General features: G+C 45.1%; 1 long non-coding RNA gene across 4 annotated transcripts in view; it reads right to left on the bottom strand.

The window, feature by feature from the left end:
- Nucleotides 1–5,654: 5,654 nt before the first annotated feature.
- Nucleotides 5,655–13,856, bottom strand: part of LOC109273735 (uncharacterized) — a 30,107-nt gene continuing 21,905 nt past the window's right edge. For all 4 annotated transcript variants that reach the window (XR_002083223.2, XR_002083222.2, XR_008419676.1 and 1 more), the window contains one exon: nucleotides 5,655–6,780. This is a non-coding gene — a long non-coding RNA (uncharacterized LOC109273735). The remainder of the gene's footprint in view (nucleotides 6,781–13,856) is intronic.

The following is a 13,856-nucleotide window of genomic DNA, read 5'->3' as shown; positions in this document are numbered from 1 at the left end:
GCCTGCGCCCCGCACAGAGCTGCATCCACTCAGATGAAGGAGTGGCAAGTGCCAGGGCCCTGCCCACAAGCAGTCCACCTGTAACACCCAAATGCCCCCACCAGCACGGGCCAGCACACGTCTTAGAGACCAAGACTGAAGGGTAGCAGAAATACGCTGCCCGAAATAGGAACAGAAGTTCAGGACGTGGCACCTCAAAACCTGCCGCCTCGGTATATTGATTATTTTAAGCCCTAGACACTTGAGAAACAGCATATGTAGGGAGAGGCTTTCTCCCAGCTCCTCTTATCTGCCTACGAACAGATTCTCCAAAAGGAACTCAGTGTCCTAGATCCCTTCCCTGGGAGTTTCATCAACCGGGACGAGTGGCTCTCATCACAGCAGGGGACACACCCAGACTTTGTCACAAACTGCCACACTCCCATCTGTTCTTCTAAAACCCCTCATCCTTTCCGATAATCACTTGCTCTCCCCTAAGGGGCCTACGTCCTCCCCAATTTCCCTATTAGGACGGTATCTGGAGAGACACCCCAGGGTGTCTCCCACATATACATGAGGTCTACATGTTAATAAACCTGTTTTTCTCATTAACCTTTATTGTAGGGGTCTCAGCCACAAACACAGGGACAATTATTTTTTCCTCCCCTAGAAGGCCAATTATGCAGGAAACCAGAAAGAGGAGTTAGGTGCAGAGGGAAAATAGCCGCCGGACAGGAGAGCACAGAGGACGCAGGTGGAGGGGTGGGCTGGTCTGCTCTCCTTGCAGTGACGAGGTTTATTTCCAGGATGCGAGAGGCCGGAGTCCTGCTGATGGCCGGAGTCCTGCTGATGTCCAGAGTGACTGAGAAGAGCCCAGATCTGGAAAGGTAGGCTCGCCCCGGTAGACTGAGGTCTGAATAAGGCAAAGGGCTGAGGCGGGGAGCCTGACCTATGAACTGTGACCTAAGAAAGGAAGTCCCCTAGAATACTCAAAAGAGTTGTGAACGAATTCAGTGATTCTCCTGGCCTCCCCAAACCTCACATCTTCTGATGTGTAAACCTTTGACTCTTCAAGTGATTTTAAATGAGCAGAGAGAACAGAAAGCTTATTAATTTCAGAAAGAACAATCTAATGGTTGATTGGACTGCAATGTGTCTCGAGGTACCATTACCCAGCATAATATTGTACAACACTAACAACAACAGATACTTTTGCTTTTACTAGACGGACTACTTAGTCACCTGATAAAATATTTTAGAAGGAACGCAGCATGGGAAACAAAAAGAAGGATGCGTGAGGGTCCTTGCTAACGAATTTCCAAGAGTGGACTTTAATCTCTGGACTGAGCACTTTGGTGGCTCAGATACAGTCGCTGGGGATTGTCAAAATCTCCTCCTGGGACGGTCCATTTAGAATCACCAGGAGTGTTTCACTCCAGTCCTGCTGAAGCAGAATCACTGCGTCTGGAGGAACACAGGAATTCCCGATTTTAACAAGGCCCTCCACCGATTAATAGGCATTATGTCAACACTAAGAAAATACATATTCTATGTAACATATTTCTCCTTTTATCTCACTCTGTGTATTTCTTCATGAAGCGACCAAGTAGAACATTTTCCTGTACAGCACAGTCAAGTTCACATTCAAGAACCCTCCTCCAATTTAGTGTTTGTTTTTTTGAGTCCTAAAGTTGCTTTTCATAAGGGAGTAGTAATCCTAGCCTATTGAGCTTGTTTATTTTTTAAATGATGCTTTGATTTCACAGGCTGTGTTTATATTGCCCTTGGTGTCCTCCCAGAGCATTTTAGTGCCAATAAGAAAACGTCTCTGCTTCTCTCCTTACTTACCCTTTCCATTTTTAAATTTTTAGTTTTATTAATTTTTATTTTATTCAGAGAGAGGAGGAGAGGGGAAGAGGGGGAGAGAGTCTTAAGCAGGCTCCATACTCAGCATGGAGCTGGATCCCATGACCCTGGGATCATGACCTAAGCTGAAATCAAGAGTCAGATGCTGGGGCGCCTGGGTGGCGCAGTCGGTTAAGCGTCCGACTTCAGCCAGGTCACGATCTCGCGGTCCGTGAGTTCGAGCCCCGCGTCAGGCTCTGGGCTGATGGCTCAGAGCCTGGAGCCTGTTTCCGATTCTGTGTCTCCCTCTCTCTCTGCCCCTCCCCCGTTCATGCTCTGTCTCTCTCTGTCCCAAAAATAAATAAAAAATGTTGAAAAAAAAAAAATTAAATTAAAAAAAAAAAAAAAAAAAAAAGAGTCAGATGCTCAACCAACTGAGCCACCCAAGTGCCTACCCATTCCATTTTCTGAGCACAATGTCCTAGGATGTCCCCAACATTAAGCATCTGAAACCAAGAGCCACAGAGAGGTGCACGAGATCCTGGCTAGCCTCCAAGAGCAACAGAAGAAAGTCAAAAGGAAACATCCAGGGAAAAAGGATCTTCCCCAAGAACACTTTGAGGATGCTGGCAGGCTACAGAAGTCCATTTCGGTAACAATGAAAAACTAGCGTGATTCTTTCTAGATGTGTTGCATTAATGGCTATTCATACAAGAGGGATGGGCACCATCTCCCTGCTTAAGTTCCTGGAGGGGTAGGGATTTAAAATGAGCACCTTTGAAGAATTGGAGATGCCTTGAACAAGAGCTCTATTCTTATGAGTTGTATATAACACCCAAGATAAAATACAGGTGTAAGCCTTACTAATATCAACAGTAAGTTTAAATTCTACTTAATTCCAATAAGTTTTTTTTTAATGTTTATTTATTTTGAGAAAGACACAGGGAGACAGAATCTCAAGCAGGCTCTGCGCTCTCAGAGCAGAGCCTAGCGTGGGACTCGAACCCCTGAACTAGGAGATCATGACCTAAGCCAAAATCAAGAGTCGGATGTTTAACCAACTGAGCCACCCAGGCGCCCCTCCAATGTTTTTTTTTTTTTTTTTTTTGATGTGTGTGTGTCAAAGGTTGTCAACCAATTGAGTCCACAGAGTGCCCAGGCTCCCCACCAGGGAAAGTCAATAGCACTAGATAGCCTGAGACCCAACGCCCTTCTGTCTGCACTACCCAGTGGGTCCGCAACTTTGCCAAGAAGCTGCACCCATCTGATTCACACTGACCTTCCACATATGATTTCAATCAATAAGAGCATCCTGCTCCTTTAAATTTTCTATTAAATGTTTGACTGTGCCTAAAATACAGTATCTGGGACCGAGGAAAAGGAATTACCTTCCCAAGAATCAAATAGCTCACTAATGGCAAATGTAGGGTATATTCCCTTCCTGTTCTGCTGTAACAAGTTACAGCTACCCTAGTGATTAAAAAAACCCTCAGATGCATTACCTCACAATTCTAGAGGTCAGAAGTCCAAATGGGTTCCACTGCAGTAAAATCAAGGTGTTGGCAAACTGCATTTCTTCTGGAAGCTCTAGGGGAGAACCTGTTTCCTTGCCTTTTCCCACTTGTAGGGGCCACCCATGTTTTTTGGCTGGTGACTCCAGGCAGCAACCACAACCCCACTTCAACTTCTTCCTTCTTCATATCTCCTTCCCTGGCTCTGACCCTCCTACCTCCCCGCCCCTTATAAAGACAGTTGTGATTATACTGGGCCCACCTGGGTAACCCAGGCGTCTCTTCCCATCTCACAACCCTTTATCACCTATGCAAAGACCCTTTTGCCACATGAGGTAACATTCACAGGTTTGGGGAATTGAACATCTTCGGGCGACCATTATTCTGCCTACCTCACGGGACCAGAACTCAGGTGTGTTGACTTCTGGCCCAGGGACCCCCCCCCCCCCCCCTACAGATCTCGGGTCCTCACTGCCCCAACCATCTGCTTGGGCCCCTCAGAGTCTACGTCGTCTCTGAGACAGCAGAGACAGCAGCTGGGTTACACAGAGCAGAGGATTTCCTCTTGAAGTGGTGGTTTACCATTGTGCACACGCCATATATCCCTGGTACCACATACCCCCCACCATATTACCTAACTCCGCAGAAAGAAGGGGGGTGCCCCTTGGATCAAGATGTATCTTGGTGGTTCACTGAAAAGGGTTGGGGGGTACACTCCTCCTCCAGGACTGAAGATAGTTCTGCTTCGCTTCTGGTGTAGCTCGTGGGAGCCTGAGTACGATGGAATGAAACCCCTCGGTGTCTACAAGGCCCCGGGAGCAACCCCGGGACTAATGCAACTGTGTACTGCCCATATTGATCAGAAACCAACAGATAAGGGAATCAGGAGGAGAAGCAGGCTGAACTGACAGCATGGGGAGGTCCATGTGAGGCCAGGACAAGAGAGGCAGTGTCCACAGGGACGGGGGAGGGCTGGCACCTATCTCACTCAGAACCCCTTAGCCAAGAAGTCTTGACTAGAGAAGAAACAGAAGGGCACTATGACCAGAAAACACACACCAGGCATCCTGCGAGCCTCAGGGGTCTTGTCCGGGGCTCCTCCCCCTTCTTCTGCAGGAGTGACAGAATCCCAGCGATGTTACAACTTTGCTCCTAGACAAGCTGCGGACCTCTGAGAGGAGGAGCCAGGCAGCAGAAGGAGACAGAAGGGCGTTAGCTATGATCAGGAATCCAAACCTCACCCCCAGCGCCCCAGCATCAAGCAAACTAAGAGTAGTAACCGTGGAGCCAAAGGCCAGATTTTCCTGATAGTGTGGCGTCTTCTGAGAAATCCAGCTGAGAAAGGTTTAATGGCAACCTGAAGTGAATGATGCAGATTCTCCAAATGAAGATGGATGATCTTCTAGTCTAGGAGGGGGATAATAATCAACTGAAAGGTCCTCCTCGATAATACTCAGGATCAAAAAGAATGAAATCTTGCCATTTGCAACAGCGTGGATGGAACTAGAGGGTATTATGCTGAGTGAAATAAGTCAGTCAGAGAAAGATAAATATTATATGTTTTCACTCATATGTGGAATTTAAGAAACAAAACAGATGAACACAGGGGAAGGGAAAGAAAAATAAGATAAAATCAGAGGGAGGCAAAGCATGAGAGACTCTTAAATACAGAGAATAAACTGAAGGTTGCTGGGGGGGTTTGGGGCTAAATGGACGATGGGCATTAAGGAGGGCACTTGTTGGGATGAGCACCAGGTTATATGTAAGTGACGAATCACTAAATTCTACTCCCGAGATCATTATTACACTATATGTTAACTAACTTGGATTTAAATAAAATTTAAAAATTAAAACAACAAAAAAAAGAAAAGTCCTTCTCCTTACACGGGCTGGTTTCACAGGTGTGTAATGGGGGCAGTCCCCCAGGGCCCACGCTCAGAAGGACCTCACGTTTGGTATAACACTCTGCTGCCCCTTATCTCTCATCGGGCCCTGCAAATCAGGTAGCTGGTCCCACAGGCATGTCATACTTGTGTCTGTGTAGGACTAAGGGTTAAGGCAGCAACTAAATGCTCGGGGTCTCAACTTACAAGGCAGATGCCTGATCTGTTCACTACATCAGACAAAACTCGGCAGAGAATTCTCCCCCCTCCCTCCCAGCCCCCCAGCACACGCACAAGCACAACCCCGGGCTTCCCCCTTGCACAACTGCCAGTCCCAAACTGTAGCTCCGTCACATCCGGGCAGGACCACGCCATCACTTGGAGAAGCTAAAGAGTATTCCATTGCATTTCAGGGAAATAAATTAGGACTCAGCAGACAGGCTTATATGCATTTTTACCACGGTTCAGTGAATGCAAGAGAAAACTTCAAAATGAGAGTGAACAAGTGTAAGTTATGTTCTTTAGCAGACTTAACAACCACCATCAGAATAAGACAGAAAAGTCAAACAGGAAAGGGAAACGACACTACACAAGATGAAAAACTGCCTTGTAAGGTGGCTGTTTAAGTGAGGGTTAAGGAGGTTTCAGTGAGGTCTCATTAAGCAGAGCCTCTAGGACATTTCCTGCACATAATCCTCCTTTGCTCCTCAAAAACCCTCTTTTGTACACTCTTCTAGTCTTGCCCAGTAAGTTACAACCTTCTTAAGTGGCGTCGACCCCTCTGTTTACTTCAATGTCCCAAATCCATATGTTGGAGTCCTAACTCCCAGTGCCTCACAATGTGACTGTATTTGGAGACAGAGCTTTAATGAGGTAATTATGATAAAATGAGGCCATATGGCGGCCCCTACTCCAACATGACTGGTGTCCTTACAAGAACAGGAGATTCGGACATAGACGGGTACAGAGGGAAGGCCATGTGAGGATACAGGGAGAAGCTGTCTAAAGCCAAGGACAAAAAGAGTCCTGAGATTGATTGATTGATTGATTGATTGATTGATTGATTTAGAGAGGCAGAGAGAGAGGGAGAGAGAGAATCCCAAGCAGGCTCCACACCGTCAGCACGGAGCCTGATGTGGGGCTCTAACTCACAAACTGCGAGATCATGACCTGAGCCGAAACCAAGAGTTGGATGCGTAACTGACTGAGCCACCCAGGCGCCCCCCAAAAAAGAGTCCTCAGAAGACACAAAACCTGCCAACACTTTGACCTTGGACTTCCAGCCTTCAGAATTGTGGGAAAATAAACTTCTGTTGGTTAAGACACCCAGCGTGAGGTACTTTGTTACGGCAGCCTGAGCAGAATAATGCAGCTAACATCCTCAGAATTCTGGTTCTTGCACAGAGGCAAGCCTGGGCCTCCCACTGAAAAGTCTTTTATCAGAAGACACCTGAAAGAGGCATCTCTTCAGGAATCTGGTGCTTAGAAGCTTTCCACAGGCATTCAGCCAGGTGTCTCTTCTGGGGACTCGCTGCCTGTGTGTAGACAGAAGCCACTGTACTCTGTGGAAAGAAGGAGGGTATATATTTGGGTGTCATCAGTCACTCAGGCCAGCCCAACGTACCAAACTGCTCACATACTTCTGGACCCCGTTCCAACCTCAAGAAAAGGCTTTTCTTAGTTGTTTTCTTAGTCCTTGCCCTGAGCAGCAAAGCCCACGCAAAGTCGGTCTTCTGCCCAATGTCCAGGCTGAATTAGCACCCCAAGTTCGCATAAACTGCTGGTCTACTTGTATGCCCTAAGGAAGTTCCAAGCCAAGAGTTGGAGATAGAGGATGTGTCTTACCATCTGGGTATTTCTAATTCCTGGAAGAATTATGTGGTGTCATGAAATTGGGCTCAAGGTAGGACTGACTTATTACATCATTCCTAATAACATTTCCACAGAGTTCTCGCATTGCCAACACTGTGTTAAGCACATCACATACATTTTTTTTCTCCCAAGAAAGATTTCTGTAACACAGAGGACCCAGACTGCATCGAGAAAAGCGGCAAGAATCAGGTCCATGTCAGGGAAAGAGCTTTGCCAGGTGATCAAATGCTTTTTCCATCACATATCAACTGCTTCTCACTGGATATGCACCTGTGTACCTGGACCATCAGGTACATAATAACTCCTATCTCCTGAACCCACCCTCTCTAACATGTATTATTCAAGAGTAATAGTTTTTAATGAATTTAATTACTTATACCCTGTCTTGTGAAAAGTATTTAAGACAACTCCTAGATGGATATATTGCATATGGCAGGATAGCATTCACTGACTCAGTATGCACTGAGGACGTCCTATGTCCCAGGCACTGTGCCAGGTCTGGAGAAACAGCAAGAAACAAAGCCATGAAGTCTTTATATCTACGCACCTACACAATTTCTGGAGCTCCTCATGTCTTCGTGTGGATTCAAGTTACTACCTGGTGTAATTTAATTCTAGCCTAAAAAACATCATTTACTTATTCATACAGGGAATATCTGTTAGCAACACATTCCATCAGGGTCTTTGGGTAATATCCAGGGATATGTTTATTTCACCTTCATTTTCATTAGTAGTTTTGCCAGATAAAGAGATCTTGGCTTACATCTGTTTTCTGTTTGAGTATTCTGAAGCTTTCCCTCCAGGGCCTCTGGTCTTCTTTGAATGAGAAGTCAGCCATTCATAGTTTTGTACTGTATTTGATGAGTTGTTTTCCTCTTGCTGTCTTCAGGATTACTTCGTTTTTGTCTTTTTTTACAAGTTTATTTATTTTGAGAGAGAGAGAGAGAGAGAGAGAGAGAGAGAGAGAGAGAGAGAGAGAGAGAATCAGCAGGGGAGAGGCAGAGAGAGAGAGGAACAGAGGATCTGAAGCAGGCTCTGTGCTGACAGCAGTGAGCCCGATGTGGGGCTTGAACTTACGAACCGTGAGATCATGACCTGAGCCAAAGTCAGACATTTAACCAACTGAGCCACCCAGGCACCCCTCTGTCTTTGCCCTTAAGCAGTCTGTTTATAATGTGTCTAGGTGTAGTTCTTTTTGTATTCACGATATGGGAATTCATTGAGCTTTTGGGCCTGTGGGTTAATGCTATTCATCAGATTTGGGAATCTTCAGTCATTATTTATTCAGATATTTTCCACTCTTTTCTCATCTCTTTCTGAGACTCCCATTACATGTATTGTGCTGTGCTTAATATTGTCCCATGTCTCTAAAGATCTGTTTTTCTTCTATCTTTTTTCTCTGTTTTGCAGATTATATCCTTTCTACTGCTTTATCTTCAGGTTCACTGATTCTGTCTTCTGCCATCCCACATATGCTCCTGGGCCCACTAGTGAATTTTTCGTTTTGATTATTGGTACTTTTCAGTAATCCAGTATTTCTGTGTGGTTCCCTTTTATAGTTTTTATTTCCCTGTTGAGATTCCATATTTGTTTAATATCAGATTTTCCTTTAATTTTTAAAATATGGCTTCCTTTAGTTTCTCGAACCTATTTTAAATAGCTGTTTTGAAGCCTTAATCTGCTAAATTCAACATCTGGTCCCACTCAGAGTCAATTTCTATTCACTGCTTTTTTTTTTCTGAGTATGAGTCACACTTTGCTATGTGTTTGCATGTCTTATAATTTTCTTTCTTTCTTTCTTTCTTTCTTTTTTTTTGGTGAAAACTGAAAGTTTCAGGTAATATTTGTTTTAGGTAATATTTTAGTAACTCTGGGTTCTGATTTCTTTTCCTGAGGGTTTCATTTTATCATTTGACACTAATCTGCACTTGAATGGCAGAACCTCTCTTCCCCACATTTGTGTAGCTACTGATATGTGTGTGTGTGTGTGTGTGTGTGTGTGTGTGTATGTGTAGGTTTATTCTTATTATTTTTATTTCTTAGCCTTATTTCCTAGGGGTTTCCCTGCTTCTGTGTGGCCCAATGGTCAGCCAGTGAATTTGGGCAGAGGTTTTTCTCCAACACCACAGGCCCGTGAAGCTTCCATCCCGCACATAGATGCGTGTGAGGGTTGGGGATGGCGTCTGAGGTTTAGCCAGTGTTAAATTGCTTTGGTTTTCACTTTCTGCTGGACTGTCTGGGGTCTCTCATGCACATGCACATAGGTTCCCAGGAAGTCGGGGATGTGTGAGAGCCCATCTCAGTCTTTCTACGGCTCTCCCATTCCAAGATTTCCTGTTAAATTTATGGCTGGTCTGTTGCTTACCCCAACCAGGAGCACATTGTCACACCTGCAGTGCAGTGAAGTTTCCCCATTAGTTTCCTGCCAAGTCCTCTGTTATTGTCCACACTGCAGCCTTTCACCCTCTGCCCAAAATTGATTTGCTCCCTTTGGCAGCAAACTTGTTTTTTTGTTTTATTTTTTCTGGTCACCCCTTGCTGATAAAGCTGGGGACAGAATTGGGGAGGAGGGCAGGGATAGTAGCAGAACAGACAAAAAGGCTACAGGCCCCGCCATTCCTTCCTGAAGCTCTAGCTATTTTTCACGAGTAAATGCTTCTCAATTTGTTATCTGCCTTTGGCCAATTTCCAGGGCCCCAAAATGACTGGGTTTTTGTTTGGTTTTGTTTGTTTTTTCCAGTTTTCAACTTGTTCTATGGGGAGTGGGTTCTCTGGACCTTTTTATGCTGCCATAGCTGGAAGGTTGGCCTCCAAAGTGCTTTTTCTTAAACATTAAATGGGATGGAGCATAAATTTCCCAGTTGTCCACTTTCTCCACTTCCCCCAGAGCCCTACACTTGTTTTGCTTCATTAATTTAAATTACCTGCCTGACCCTCGAAGGCATTTGAGCTTATGAATTATGGTGCACAAGGGTGACAGCTAGATAATGTCCTAAAAGTGTAATGGAATGTGCAAATAGTGCTAATCCTTCCACAAACATCTGCCTTACTAAAATGCCTGTGTGCCAAATTCTCTGAGATAGAAACCCATTCAATAGGAAGTCCTCGTCTTCAAAGGCCCTAAAACCCTGGGAGAAATGAGGAGCATGGATACAAAGAGGTAGCTCACAATGTAATGCCTGCAGTACACGATACACACGGGAATGTTCTCTGTAGGCTGGGAAAGGCAAGAAATGATTTCCTGAGTTTATGACACACACACCCTTTACATGGCTCAGAAGGTTTCTTTTCAATTACTAAATATTACCTAGGTATTTCTCTTTTTTTAATTATTGTTTTTAATGTTTTTATTTTTGAGAGAGACAGAGAGAGAGAGAATGCAAGCAGGGGAGAGGCAGAGATAGGGGGTCAGAGGATCTGAAGCAGGCTCAGTGCTGAGAACAGAGAGCCCGATGCAGGATTCAAACTCCCTAACTGTGAGATCGTGACCTGAGCCGAAGTAGGATGCTTAACCAACTGACTGAGCCCACCCAGCCTCCCCACTTAGGTTACTTTTACTTAGGTACTTAGAATTAACTTGCTTCAGCGTGGAATATTATGGAGTGTTAGCGGTCACCTTGCTGTTGGTGATGGAAAGTGGAGGGTGAACAGAATCAAGAACCAGACATAGACTCTAGTCCTACCTCTACAACTGCTTAGCTCTGGGACTCTGGGCACATCATCTACCATTTTAAGAAAGCAGCTCCTGCCTCTGTAGAAGGAGGAAGAGTTGGGGAAAAGTAAATTTGCAGTTCAAATGTTGTGTGGAAGGTAGCCTTTTTCCTACAGTCTTGAGATGATCTTCTCTTTGTTCTCAGGTAGGTAAGGATTGGTCACCAGATTTGCCCAAAGCAATAATCCCCAGAATGATTAAGTAGGGCCCCTCAAGGTTTCTGAGTTTATTTTAGTAACATGTATTGAAAACCTGATGACAATTATGACATCTTTACTGGGGCTTGGGGGGAATGTTACTCATATAAGCACAAAAGGTTGCACATAATCTCAGGGGACTGACACACCCCTAGAAACCCAAGTTAAAGACTCTTGAGAGAAAATGATGGAAAAGAGATCACAAAGAGCCTCAAATTCTTGGATTCAACTCTGGCTATTGTAAGCTTCTCATTCGTTTTAGAACAAAGTAAAACAAAAATGAAGGTTCGAATTAAAAAGTAACCTAGCAAAGTCTGTTCTAGAAAAATGAAAATTGTTTATGGCTGAGAAAGGCAGGCTAGAGAATACGAAATCCTCTCTTAACAGACTCCCCAGGCCAAAGAAGGAATGGAAAATTAAAGACATTAATACTTCCCATAGCAAAAGAAGGAAAAACTGCAGGAAATGATTAGTAAGACCGCAACAGCAATTATAACCAAAGACAGGAAACTGAACCAGGGGGGCTTATCTCATTAGTTAATTTGAATGCAAAACTACAGGGGAGTGTTTGGGCTTGGATGCCTCAAGAAGGCTTTCATCCTTCCATAGCAAGAGTACTCTGAGATCATTTGAAGAGTCACAAGGCTCCATCATGCCTCTTCTTTTTGCCCTCCTCCTTTGGGAAAATGGAGAAAAGATTCTGCCAGTTTAAGCGAGCGTTTTGGTTTTTTTTTTTTTAAGTATCTTCCACTGTTTTCTTCTTCTTCTTCTTCTCCTTCTTTTTTTTAATATTTATCTTTGAGAGAGAGAGAGAGAGAGATGGAGTGCAAGCGGGGGAGAGGCAGAGAGAGAGGAAGACACAGAATCCGAAGCAGGCTCCAGGCTCCGAGCTGCCAGCACAGAGCCTGATGCAGGGCTTGAACTCATGAACCATGAGATCATGACCTGAGCTGAAGTCGGAGGTTTAATCAACTGAGCCACCAAGGTGCCCTAGGTGAGGATTTGTTGTTTGAACTTCTAGAACATTTATGTTTGATGTTCATTTTGAAATCTAGACTAGATACTTTTATAGAGAACCTGCTCAAGACCTAGGGTAAAAACGTGTCTGATAGAGACCCACACTGAGGATAAAAGAGCCTGAGCCCAGGGGCCAGCAGGTTCCATGTTTGCTTTCACGTTTAATGATGTGTGCTGCCCAGAGCTGGTGTGTCAAAGGTCAGAGGTAGCCAAGTACCCAGGGCAGGGGCTGTCACGGTCACAGGCAATACTGTCATTATCTGCGTGCAGTACTACAGCTGCATTTAGGGGCTCCCTTGGTCACTTGGCAAGGGGTATGGCATCAAATGCAGAAGGACAGAACCCACAGCGCTTAAGGACTTTGGGAGAAAAACTAAAATACAACAGCCTGCGTGTTGGCACCCAGAGCTGTGCTTTTGCTATCTAGAAGGTCGTCGAAGCAAGCACCTGAGCGTGGTCTGAATCTTCTGGTAGTGGTGGATAGTGCCACGCAGGAACGCTTCCAGAGAGTTTCCGTGTCATCTCCGTTCCGTCCCCCAGTAACACGATTTCTGGATCAGATACAGCGGATCGGTCCATTTTAGGCAGCTCACTTGGAAGTTTTAGCACCTCTACATGGATATTGTAGTTAAGACCACCAGTGTTCATAAAGTTTCCATCCGTTTCATTTGTTTTGAGGGGTGCCTGGGTGGCTCAGTCAGTTAAACCGTTTCATTTGTTTTGAGTTTTCCACCAGTTACTGATAGGAGAAGCAATGGTGAGGCTGAGCGAAGTCTCCCTAAACACGGCCCTATCTTCTCTCGAATTCCACGTTTGCACATCCATCTGCCCACCTGGGCTCCACTTGAGTGTCTAATCAGGCATCACAAATTTAACAAATCTAAAACAGAACTATTTTTTTCATGTTTGCCTATTTATTTTTAAAGCGGGGGGAAGGGTGGAGAGAGAGGGAGAGAGTGAATGTCAAGCAGGCTCCACGCTGTCAGTGCAGAGCCTGATGCTGGGCTTGATCGTACCCACCATGAGATCACGACCTGAGCTGAAATCAAGACCCTCAACCGACTGAGCCACCCAGGTGCCCCCAAACAGAACTCTTGATTCTCTCCCCAAACCTGCTCCTTCTCCAAGTGTTCCTAAGGGAAAAACTTGGAAGTGCCCTTGATTCCTCTTACTGCCTCCCATGCCACATCCTATCCATGTTCCCTGACAAATTCTAGGCTCTACTTTTGGGGTCCGACCATCTTTCATGACCCCTTCTGCTACAGCAAAGTCCAGGCCACTGCTTCTCTCACCTGGAATAATGCAAGACCTCCCCTGGTCTACCTTGACTCTCTACACACTATTCTCCACATAGCAACAGTGATCCTCTGAATGCTAAGTTAGATCCTAACACCTCCTATTCGAAATCCTCCAAACATCCCATCTCTCTCTGAACTTAGTTGGTCCTTGCCATAGCCTGTGAGGCGGTGTTCCTAGCCGCCGTCCTGCCACCCTCTCCCTCAGCCCTTGCCCTCCAGGCTGCCAGCCTCCATGCTGTTTCCAGAGCACTCCAAGATCACTCCTACCTCGGGACTTTTGCACATACTGTTTCCCCTGCCTGGAGAGCTCTTCCCAAATCCCTCAATACCTGCGAGGCTCACCTCCTCACCTTCCTTCGGGTCTCTGCTCAAATATCATCTCATCAGAGGTGCCTTCCCTACCACGCTGCCTAAAATAATAACACATTTTTGTCTCTCCCTTAACCTTCTTTGTTTTTTTTTCATGGCAATATCATTACCTAACATTACTATATATCCTATGTTTTTAAAATTATTTATTTGAGTGAGAATTTTTGTCTTGT

This window comes from Panthera pardus, unplaced genomic scaffold, assembly GCF_024362965.1.
Source record: "Panthera pardus isolate Hobbes unplaced genomic scaffold, ASM2436296v1 HiC_scaffold_6, whole genome shotgun sequence".
Classification (NCBI taxonomy): domain Eukaryota; kingdom Metazoa; phylum Chordata; class Mammalia; order Carnivora; family Felidae; genus Panthera; species Panthera pardus.
This window is presented reverse-complemented; position numbering and strand designations above follow the sequence as displayed.